Source organism: Carassius gibelio, chromosome A1, assembly GCF_023724105.1.
Source record: "Carassius gibelio isolate Cgi1373 ecotype wild population from Czech Republic chromosome A1, carGib1.2-hapl.c, whole genome shotgun sequence".
Taxonomy (NCBI): domain Eukaryota; kingdom Metazoa; phylum Chordata; class Actinopteri; order Cypriniformes; family Cyprinidae; genus Carassius; species Carassius gibelio.
This window is the reverse complement of record NC_068371.1, coordinates 12368552-12381613: the sequence shown is the minus strand read 5'-3', so window position 1 is coordinate 12381613 and position 13062 is coordinate 12368552. Positions and strand designations below refer to the sequence as shown.

Genomic DNA, 13062 nt, shown 5'->3' with positions numbered 1-13062 from the left:
CACTCAAAATAAACGATGCTAGGTATGGATATGGACAAAGCCCAGAGAAAGTCAGGAATAAGTGGAGGGACTTCGCAAGTGTGGCAAAACAGAGGGCTGTGGCACGTAAGAGGGAAGCAAATAAGACTGATGCGGTATTAGTTCAGTTCCTCCTGTCCCTACAGAGGAAGAGACAGTTTTGGCCATCCTGGGGCCTGTTGCAATGGAAGGATCCTTGGAGATATGGATACATGTGCATCAACCAGGCCTTTGCCTTCAAAGTCCAGGCCTCCAACATCAGGCCCTCTCCAGTCTGGCCCTTCAACATCAGGCTTCACATCTTCAGGGGGCAATAAGAAGAAAAAATGCTTTAAATTCAGTTGTTACTCTTTTGTGTGGGCCACTTCTGCAGTTTGCAGGTGGCTGAAGAGGGTGCATGGCTTTGGTTATAGCTGGCTGCTGGAGACGTGTCCTCTTTGCCCATACGTCCTGTGCATCACCTGTGCAGCATCCATCCTTTTGTTTAAGCTGACATAATTTCTGTTAAATATTTGGTTTCTTTGCCGATATGTATTAAATGAACACTTAAAAACATTTTAAAAAATCATTTTTGGTGTGTACAATGTATACTGTCTCTCTCTCTCTCTCTCTCTCTCTCTCTCTATAGCTTATATATGTATTCACACACTAACACATTTGTAGAGAGTATTCTATATTCGTATTCAGTAAAAACAACAAAATCACTCACTTATTTATACATTTTTTGTTACTTTATTTAGGTACATTCATTTAAAATGAAAAATGTATTTACTATAAAAATACTGTAATTTGAGTGCATTTTATACAAGTGAAAACCTCTATAACACTGTTTTACCAATATTGTTATATGAGACATATGTATTTTGGAATGTTTTTAAATTAAAATTAAACAAAGATAACTCACTTGACAAACTCACCGTTTCTTCGCACAAACGAAACAATGGCTGCGTTCTAATCGGCAAGATTAATGCTTCCAGAGGGAGAATAATTGCGAGGGCCACACTGCTATATAGTTTCAAACTGAATTTGTAATAATAATAAAAAGGCCATTAATGTGATAAACTTAAACCACAACTATAAGTCTTTTAAATCACTCAAAGTGGATGGTGAAATCTTCTAAAAGAATAGGGCACAGGGTCGATAACTCTGAATAGAACACAGCCCAGGTGCTGCGCAATCAATGACGTCGACACGGCAAACTAGCGACGAACTATGCCTCTAACCACAGGGGGAGAGCTGTCGTTCCAACGACTCAAGTTTGCGATGCATTTTGCGAATGTTCGTTTGAACTATGGTTTCGGGAAACACCGAATCCTTGAACTACATTGGTAACGACGGAACTTGCGACTATAGTTGGATAACGATGCTTTCGGGAAACACACCCCAGAATGAGAGCATGCTGCTTCACCCCTCATCCTCTGAGCATCGAGCAGGATGAAACTGGGCACTCAATTTAGAATCCAATTCAGTTCTCGTCTGCCTTAATTCAATGGGGTCACATTTACTCTGGTAGGCTCCCAGCAGCCTCTAGTGACGGAACAAGAGTGGCTACCCTCCTGAGAAAAGAGGCTATAGAGTGTGTCCCTCCACTTAAATGTTCACCAGAAGGATTGGGGGGGGGGGGGTATGTCCTATCATAGATATGTGCCAACTAAATCGCTCTGTCAAGACATTCAATTCAATATGCTGATGTTGAATCAGATTGTGATGCAAATCAGGTATGAGGACTGGTTCACCACCATAGATCTCTGCATCCACATACTGAACTACACTGACAATTGGTTGATTCTAGCTCAATCAGAGTAGATGGCAGTTCGGCATCGATATGTCGTCCTCACCCATATGTAAGAGCTGGGGTTAAGGCAAAGAAGTGTGTGCTTTCTCCAGCTTGTAGGACCATTTATCTTGTCATGGTGTGGGATTTGACGACAATGTAGGCACATCTGTCTCCTGCTCATATCAATTTGATTCTCGCAGCCATGATCAGTGTCAAGCTAAGCCAGTCACTCACTGTGAAACAGCTTCAGTTTAATTTGGAATGATGGCAGCTGTATCCATCGTGATACCCTTGTGGGACAGGACCAAGTGTTTTTTTTTTCCCAAGAGGCAACCCATTTTGCTTGAGGTCTGTAGAGAGAACATCATCTCACTTGGCACATAAACTGCTAGGAGATGTTGTCACTGTTTCAAGCTCTAAAATGCTTCCTCCCAGACATCAGAGGCCATCATGTGCTTGTCTGGAAAGACAACAAATTGGTGGTTTCATACATCAACTGATAGGGGAATCTTGATTACAAGTGCAGTATGGAGTACCTCAAGGTTCAGTACTAGGGCCGCTACTCTTCACACTTTACATGTTACCCTTGGGAGAAACATGGTGTTAGCTTTCACTGTTATGCTGATGATACTCTGCTCTATATTTCTTCACGGCCTGGTGAAACACACCAATTTGAAAAACTGCTTAGTTTTGCATAGTTGACATAAAAAACTGGATTACGTTTCTTACTGCTAAATTCTGAAAAAAATAAATAAAACAAAGGTGTTAATTATAGGACCTAAAAACTCATGCATGTAATAACCCAGAACACTGTCTAAGACTTGATGGCTGCTCTGTCAATTATCCGTCATCAGTTAGGAACCTAGGTGTGCTATTTAATAGCAATCTTTCCTTAGAAAGCCATATTTCTAGCATTTGTAAAACTGCTTTTTTCCATCTCAAAAATATATCTAAATTATGGCCTATGCTCTCAATGCCAAATGCAGACATGTTAATACATGCATTTATGACCTCAAGTTTAGATTATTGTAATGCTTTATTGGGTGGTTGTTCTGCACGCTTAGTAAACAAACTACAGCTAGTCCAAAAAGCAGGAACAACAGTTCTTAATAGAACCAAGTAGTATGACCATATTAGCCCAGTCCTGTCGACACTGCACTGGCTCCCTATCAAACATCGTATAGATTTTAAAGTATTGTTTATTACTTATAAAGCCCTAAATGGTTTGGCACCATTTGAATGAGCTCTTGTTACAGCACCTAGAAAGGACCTCTACAGCCCTCAAAGACAGTGGAGACCAGGACAACTAGATCCCCAGATACAGATCCCCTTCAAAGACCTTGTATCAGTCGACCACCGGGACAAGAACACAAAAAAACAGATGATTCTTCTGCACAATCTGACTTTGCTGCAGCCTGGAATTGAACTGCTGGTTTTGTCTGGTCAGAGGAGAACTGGCCCCCCAACTGAGCCGAGAAGGGTCTGGCTGCAGACTTGCACTTGCATTGTCAGACTTGCATTCTCAGACTTGCACTCTCCAACACTTGTGCTTCCGCTAGCGACGTCACTTGCAGTCTTTATTATTATTATTATTTTCTTCTATTTGTTGATAACTTTTTGTTTGAATCTTTCCACATTTTACAACGGTAGCCAGGTGGTGAAGACAAGAAAAAATAAACTAAATTGCAATGTCACTTGCAATCGCTACTTGCATTCTCAGACTTGCATCCTCTAGCAACGTCACTTGCAGTCTTTATTTATTTATGTATTTATTTATTTATTTATTTATTCTATTTATTTATAAGTTTTTGTTTGAATATCTCAACATTTTACAACAGTAGCCAGGTGATAAAGACAAGAAAAAAAAAATGAAATTACAATGTCACTTGCAATCGCTACTTGCTACCTGTGACGTCACTTGCAATCAACACAAATCGTGCATGTTGCCAATGGAGACAAGAAGCTGTGGTGGTGATTAAACGATTAAAACTAAATTAGTAGGCCTACTACTATACAGAAAGTCTTTCGTTAAGCGTTTTCCTCCTGTAGAAAAAAACAAACAAACACTTAATATGGCATAATGTATTAGGATACGTTAAGTTCAATTAAAATAATAAATTTGATATATAGTTATTATTTAATGCAAGCAGATGGCTATGAACACAATGTGAACGCTTAATGTGGCCTAATAACAGACTAAGATGATAAAGACGATTCAGCAGGCATAGCTTATATGTCTTGTTGTTGACTCAACGTATATACAGACCAGGGGGCAAGGAACTCGACCAGAAGTTGAAGTCGGGTGGGGGCTGCCATATTTTAGCAGAACTTCACTTGCGTTAGCATTCCCATTGACTCCCATTCATTTTGGCGTCACTTTGACAGCGAATAACTTTACATCTGAGGCGTTTAAAGACTCCGTTTTTCCATTATTTATTTCTAAAGATACACGACAATGTATAAAGGGCTCCATTACCTTCTATGTTACATTATGGCCCCGTATAAACAGTTTTTGTAAAAAATAGGCTAACGATTGCGTCATAACCACTCTTCTCTCTGTCGCATTACCGTACAGACAGGAGGAGAAGCTCGCAGGCAATTAACTTAATATGGCGTACTGGCGTTACATTTTAAAATACTATACAAAATAATTAATCAGAATACTTACTCCTGCTCACTCACGCCAAAGAACTCCCTGCTCAAGCTCGCCGTCTCTGCAAGATTAACGATGGCAGTTTGCACACACAGCTACTAGAAGATTTACATCTGTAAGACAGGTTGCTGACGTCGTCAAGCTTCGTTTGAGTCTGCGCGTCAGAAACGGAAGTGCTAAAAAACGCTAAAAATGGGCTTCATTTGTCTCAATTGAGTTCCAATGGGGTCGCTGTGTCCATTTCTTTTACTGTCTATGATACAGACCAGCAAATATGAACGTGCATTATGAAATGCATTACGCGATTTTAAAAGGATCAGCTCCGTACAGGCAAGCAGACGAGTACACAATGCAGTGCGTTAAATTTTACATTAAACGTTTTCCTCCTATAGAAAATCATTATAAATAAAACACATAATGTAAGCTTAATGGCCCAAGACAGTGAAATAAACGAGTTGCAGACAGTTTATTCTATATGGAAAAATGTTTAACGCGAATGTTTGCGCATTGCGTTTATTCACCACCACAGCTTCTTGTCTCCATTGGCAACAAGCACGATTTGTGTTGATTGCAAGTGTTGCAGGTAGCAGAGAGTGCAAGTAGCGATCGCAAGTGACATTGTAATTTAGTTTATTTTTTTCTTGTCTTCGCCACCTGGCTACTGTTATACAATGTTGGGGAATTCAAACAAAAAGTTTAAAAAATAAATACTGCAAGTGACATCACTAGCGGAAGTGAAAGTGTCTCAGAGTGCAAGTCTGAGAATGCAAGTCTGAGAGTGCAAGTGCAAGTCTGCAGCCAGACCCTCTTGACTGAGCCTGGTTTCTTCCAATGTTTTTTTCTCCATTCTGTCACCAACGGAGTTTTGGTCCTTGCCGCTGTCACCTCTGGCTTGCTTAGTTGGGGTCATTTCATTTACAGAGATATTGTTTACTTGATTGAACATAAATGCACAGACATTATTTAAACTGAACAGAGATGACATCATTGAATTCAATGTATTTCATTTTGCATTATTGACACACTGTTTTCCTAATGAATGTTGTTCAGTTTCTTTGATGCAATGTATTTTGTTTAAAGCGCTATATAAATAAAGGTTACTTGACTTGACTTGATCTGCAGTCGTGCCCACTTTGGAAATTGGCATCATGTGGGACCAGTGGAATCTGCTCTCTGTGAAGGAATTTTATACTTGTACTTCAATCAGGGTTGTGGGACAGATTTACAGGTTTTGGCCAGGCTCGATTAGACGTATTTGCATCTCAGGAGACCACTCACTGTCATCTGTGGCTCTCCCTTACAAATTCAGCTCCCAGGGACCTTCTGGTGGCACAATTATTCATCCTCACCTGGAGTTGTGGAAATTGTGGGTGTGGCTTCTGAGGGGGCACAACTCATTACAAGAGATTTAAAATTAAATTGCTATCGACCTATAACTGTCACATCTGTAACACTGTATCATCAGGTACTTGTCTTCACATGTTTTTGGAATGTCCAATTGTTGTCAACCTATGGACACGCGTGAATTTAGTTTTATCCTTTTTACTACAAATTGATTAGATGTCTAATCCATGTTTATGGCTTCTCAATGACGATAGTAAATTCTGTATAAGATAATTAAAGAAGAGAAACTATCCTTAAAATAGTAACTTGTGAAGGTACAACAGCACGAATGAACAAGGATAAACCTAGTACAATCGATGCATGGCAAAGTTTTTCCTCCAAATTTTTGGTCTATACATCCATGCATACATATATATTGAACATACATACATACATTATATATATATATATATATATATATATATATATATATGTATGTATATATATGTATGTATGTATGTATGTTCAATATATATGTATGCATGGATGTATTGACCAAAAATTTGGAGGAAAAACTTTGCCATGCATCGATACTGATATAAAGGTAATGCACCCCAAGTACAAATTCAATGAAGCAATGGCAATTTTTTGAATGTAACAATTCTGTTTATTAAAAAAAAATAGTCAATATCTAAATGTAATGCACATTGATTAACACGTATCATATCATATCATATATAATCATATCATATCATATAGAATATGATAATGTGTTAAAATCGTAATAAATCATTAAATAAACATTCACTGATGGCTGTATTTCAAAAAATCATTCCAAATTAAACTTTTACTTTTCTAAAAGCTAGAGTTAACAATGCAGTTTAACTTATGATTAAACAGTATACAATCGTGCATTAGGAACAAAAACACAGCCTGCAATGCTTTATAAAACACTTATTATGTTGTAGCATAATAGTTTTATTCCTGGATCTGTATCAAAGACTCCAACAATACAAATGCTCGCCTAGCATCTGCTTAGCTTCATGCGATGTTGATAAAATCCATGAGCTGCACATATAATGATCCAGTGACAGATCTTTGATCACTGATTATATGCTATGGAAAATGTCATAACAAACATTTTTTAATTATTCATGTTTTAATCTACAATTAACGATAGCTGCTCTTTATCTTCAGTAATAAAGCTAATTTCAGATGAAGATAACAAGAGGCCTTACATCAACACTGTGTAAGTAAACAATTGTAATGTCACATGCACAGTCAAACGGAGCTTCCAGAGAATTGTTACAAAACCAAACTACCTGACAATACACATATGACATTTACTGTATAGAAAATGTGTCAGTTTACACACAGAGAATGAATTTTGTCTTGTTTGGCTCTGCACACACATACATATATAAAGTACATACATACATAAGTGACCATTTTAAATTGATCAAATTTCACCATAAAAATAACAAAAAAATAATTTAATTTGTGAAACATACTGTCTGTGTTTAATTTGTGAAAAAAAAATAAATAAATACAAATAATAATAACAACAACAACAACAATAATAATAATAATAATAATAATGATAATAATAATAATAATAATAATAATAATAATAATGATAATAATAATAATAATTACGATGATGATGATAATAATAATAATAATAATAATAATAATAATAATAATAATAATAATAATAATATGTCATCCATCACTGACAGATGTATGGTGTAAATTTATGAGACTGGAAATGATTGGAGTCACAATGCAAATATCAATTAACTTTAAATGATATGATCAGCTTTAAAAAATGACACAAAACATAATTAAATTATGCATGTGTGTGAAATTAAATAAATGCATTAGAACATGTTAAAATAAATGTTTTAATGGGATATTTGACACTGAAGAAATGTTGGCTAAAATTGAAGTTTTGCAACCACACAAATAAAGCACTTTGAAATTATTATGTAATATATAATTTTGCTATATATATATATATATATATATATATATATATATATATATATATATATATATATATATAATAGTAAATGCTAAGCATATGAGACTTCTTCCAAATAATAAATAAATAAATATACAATCACAATATAAATATATAATTGAAGTTTACATATTGCATATTTAGCTACATTTAATGTGACAGTCGTGAATAAGATTGCCAACCCAGCTTCAGTTAGTGACTTTTGCTCAAAGAGAAAAAAAAAAAAAAAACGGGAAAAAAAAAAACTGCATAAACATGCATTCAGTCACACATGACAAAAGGAAGTTGTAAAAGCCTGTTTTCTTGGTTATTGGCAGAACTTCACAAATACTAAATGTGTGGCTCAGATTGCAGTCAGACATTTTGCTAAAAGATAGGCCGACCCACTTAGGGCTGTTGTTGGAGTGCAAATGGATTGCAGAAAAAAAAGGATACATCAAAGCTTTCAGAATGGTAAACAGATGTGTCTAACCATAGCTATTGTCAACCCAAACTAATTACGCACTTGAAATGTTCCATGTTAACTGAGGTTGCCAGTCCGTTCATGTTTCTTTTTAGATTAATGCACTTTGTTTTCACAAGTAACATGCTGCAGTCACTGAAAAATAGAAATAAAAATAAATAAAAACTGTGGTGTAAAATATATTAAATTCATCATCATAAATTATATTTGTAATATTAAAAACAAGAAGAACAACAATTTTCTATGTAAAATGTACAGATTTAATTCATGTAATTAATGACCTGCATGAGAACAGTAACTCTTATTTGTATTTACAGGCAATATTTACTTATTAAAATGTCAGAAGGGCTTAAGTTTTGCCGAATAAAAAAAATTTACATGGACCAAATGGCTCCACGTCCTGCTCCGTCTTTGATTCAATACAAGGACACGTTGGATCGCTGCTATGGTTGCTTACTGGACACAACTATGATTACCCATTTATAGATCTTAGTCATTTAGAGCCAAATTGTTTGCCAGATTTTAATTATCAAAAAAAATATTGGCAATTTGCTTTAATTACATTACGAAAAAGCCTAGGCTAATTACCACCATATTAGTTCTGATACCACATAAAGTCAACTTCATAAATAGGCCTGTATCCATTGTGAACATAATTTATTATGAGTCTTAAAAAATAACATAAAATCATTGCTGAGCCACAACATTGTCAACATACCATAGTTTGACTTGTACTTCGCTGCGCTGGTTTCTAAAGACTGCTGTACAGTAACGTCTTGAGCTCAAACAACGCTAAGAGAGAGCTTACGAATGGTTCAGACCAACCTTACAAAAGTATGACTTACAGAAGATATACTTAGCGTAAGAACGTTTCAAGAATCGTTCCATAAGGTTAAGAGACAGGTTAAGGAATAGGTTAAGAACTACTTAGCGATAAGAACGTTTTCGGGAAACGGGCCCTGATTTGTAATACTTTGGTCCATAGTTTTATTGTTTGCTTGACTCATTATACATTGACGAAATGTAAATTCATCCCCTTCACTTTAATCAGGCTGGTGTGTTCATGTAGAGGCCATGGGCCAGTATAAATAAATATACATTTAAATTCAAAGAGACAGGATAATCTATGCATGACCTGACATTTTATTTGTATCCAGAATGAGGCAATTTAAGCATCAGGGAGCCCTAAACACTATCAGGAAGTGTATGTTTCATTCATACTTATCCAAAACGGACTCATAAAAGTGATAATGTATGACGTGCAGGAAATCTCTAATATCAACAAAAGCATCCCGTTATCACTGCAGGCACACTGATATCTGCTGTAGCTGAGCTGAATAAAAAGCAGATAGGTTTTGGCTGACATGAAGACAATAAATACATAATAGAGAAATCATATGGTTTATGTGCATTTTTCAAGTCATCTCCAGACAATAAATAAAAAAAAATAAAAAGGGTTGGAATAATGTAGTGCTAATTGATGTATCATTTAGTATTGAAACTATAAAATATACTTCCTGCCTTGTTCTGTGATAAAAAAAAAAAAAAATGGGGGTAAAGTGTTTGTAGTAGCCTATAGCCTATACATCATTCATAAAATTGTCATTCAAAAAATATAGGACAAAAATGTAGAATATTAATTATTGGTTATTGTCCAGTAGTGTATTAGATTTCTTAGCTAAAGAAAAATAAGAGAGAAAAAAAACATAAATCCTGTCAATTAGACAATGAATGAATGAATGAATGAATGAATGATTGATTGATTGAATTAATTAATTAATTAATTACATCTCTTCTGGTGAAGATTCAAAATCATATACAGTACAATACAATACATCTCGGGGGGCTTGAGATTGAGTAAATGTTCAGGCAATTTTACTTTTTTGGGGGGGTGATATTTAATGGTAAAGCATATTACCAATCCAAAATGCACCAAATCATATTTTAATCCCTGACCTCTTTATGACATCTGGATGGATGTTTACTTTCTGCTCTTAAATATGGGCAGCTTTCCCACATATGGTATTTTATTTTATTTATTCTGACAGCTATCATACTAGTAAAACTATTCAGGTGTCAAGACAAGCACCAAAACACAACCTCTCACATCCTCACACTCTGTTAAACCTGACAGTCCATGCAAACCACAAGCATAATGTACTTCATTATTTCACATGTTCTCTGAAAAAGCATTCAGTGAATATTTAAGGTCAAAAGAGGTAAACGTTCACCAGGTTTGAAACTGCCAAGATGCCGAGAGGTCCGTAACAGAATCTCATTACTCTAAAATTCTCTTAATAATTAATTTTTTATTGTTTTATGCCTCCAATCCAGTCTGTAAAATTATCATTTCCAGCTGCATATAACAACCTGGCAAACATTAGCTCAATGCTATTATCGCTCTCTAAATTTTAAACTGTAATTTTGGCTTAGAGGAATGGAAATTCTATGCACATCTCCTCTTCTTCTATTGTCAGAATATTGTGGCACACATTTCCACAAAATCACTGATATATAAGTTTAAAAGTTTTTTTTTTTTTTAAAAGGTGCTCTAAACCCATGCATGAGCAATAGTAAAAGTGGTTCTTGCCTTAGCAAATAACTCAAAATATACAAAATGTTTACTCTGGTGGTAATTTAAAACACATGCCAGCAGTCCCTTTGTTTTTGAAGTTATGGATCAGCAGACAATTGATTCACACATGATTAAAGAGCCTCAAAACAGGCATTTTGCTTGTACCAATTTACTCTTATAAAAGTCCACTATGTTGCAACTCTCAGAAGCAGCTGACTGACTCGTTCCATTTTCAATATATTTTTTTAGATCCTCGGAGTCAGTTAATTTATGCTGCTACTGAAGATGTTAATTAAGTGGAGAACTCTACAAATATAATAATTGATTGTCCTACTCCCATTATTGAATTAAAATATATATTTTAAAAGAATAGTTTAGACCTGAAAAAAAAAATCACCATCGTCAGCATGTTGCTCCAAACTGTTATTATTATTTTTTTTTAACCACCATGTCTGTCTGTCAAAAAAAAAAAAAAAAAAAAAAAATTAGTGCAAAGTAGTTTAGTACAAATAGGGATAAAAGAACCCCTTGTACAGGGTTAAATATTATGCTGGATCTTTAATGTTGTGGGCGTTTTTTTTTTGTTTTGGTTTTTTTTTGCCGGAGGTCTTGGACATCTTGTTCAGATACAGTACATGGAATGATGTATTCAATCAGATACCAAGGGATAACAATCTAAACAAGACTGCTTCCATTAGAAATATCATAATGGGCTGTGGTTGATCTTCCATCAGGACAATGTTCCGAAACAAATATTAAAATCAACACAAAAATGGGTCACTGAGCACAAAATCAAGCTTCTGCCATGACCATCCCAGTCCTCTGAAATGAACCCTATAGAAAATGTGTGTGGTTAACTGAAGAAAAGAAGCACCAACAGAGTACTGTGACTATGAAGGATCTGGAGAGATTATGAAGGAATGGTCTCTGATCTATTTCAGGTGTTCTCCAAACTCTTCAGGAATTTTAGCTGTTATCTTGGGTAAAGGAAGTTGCAGTAATTTGGGGCCAATAATTCTGACCAACATGAATTAGAGAAAACAATTATTTCACAATGAGATTGAAGTAAAACAATGAAAGATTAGAATTTAGTGAATTTTCTTTCTTCTTTTTTTTCTTTCTTTTTTTTAAGATCAAAAGGATAAACAATGCAGATTTATTTTCACAGCTGCCTTTGTTTATATTTACCAAGGGTGCCAATATTAATGCAAGGCACTGTATGCAGGCCATTAACTAAGTTTTTAAATAGCATTTGTTTTTGAAACAGAATAAACTGCACAGAAGCAGCTCTACACACATTTGTTCACAGAGTTTATTGCTTACCGATAACGAACCAGGGGTAAAAATGTATATCTTTAACAACTCTTCACAGCATAGAAAAAAAGTACAACGCCTACACTTGCATGCTTCATTTGTGTAATTCTCAGGAAGCAATAGCATTTGTCATTACAGTGGTAAAACTGTGATTTGATACAAGTAACCCTAGCAATATTTCTTGGAGCAGTAGGGTAAGTAAGAAATTAAGTGGCAGGTATCAATGTTTAGCTCATTCATATATTACAGATGAAAGTTCACATGACATTCACAAGTGATATTTCCAGAGTTAAAAGTCAATTTCTACTTATACCCATTGGGTTATTCTATTTTACTTAATATATATGTTCCAATTGTGACAACTTACCCCTTGTAGAGTGACAACATGCCTTGATAGCAGAAAATATAATGAAGATTTTATATATAGTACAGACCAAAAGTTTGGACACACCTTCTAATTCAAAGAGTTTTCTTTATTTTCATAACTATAAAAATTGTAGATGCACACTGAAGGCATCAAAACTATGAATTAACACATGGAATTATATACATAACAAAAAAGTGTGAAACAACTGAAAATATGTCATATTCTAGGCTCTTCAAAGTAGCCACCTTTTGCTTTGATTACTGCTTTGCACACTCTTGGCATTCTCTTGATGAGCTTCAAGAGGTAGTCACCTGAAATGGTCTTCCAACAGTCTTGAAGGAGTTCCCCGAGAGATGCTTAGCACTTGTTGGCCCTTTTGCCTTCTGTCTGCGGTCCAGCTCACCCCTAAACCATCTCGATTGGGTTCAGGTCCGGTGACTGTGGAGGCCAGGTCATCTGGCGCAGCACCCCATCACTCTCCTTCTTGGTCAAATAGCCCTTGATGCCTTCAGAGTGACTCTACAATTTTCATAGTCATGAAAATAAAGA

At 35.4% G+C, this 13062-nt stretch overlaps 1 protein-coding gene across 1 annotated transcript in view; it reads left to right on the top strand.

The window, feature by feature from the left end:
* LOC127996448 (uncharacterized) overlaps positions 1 to 13062 on the top strand; it is a 253677-nt gene that overhangs the window by 189865 nt on the left and 50750 nt on the right. The gene's annotated exons all lie outside the window — the stretch shown is intronic.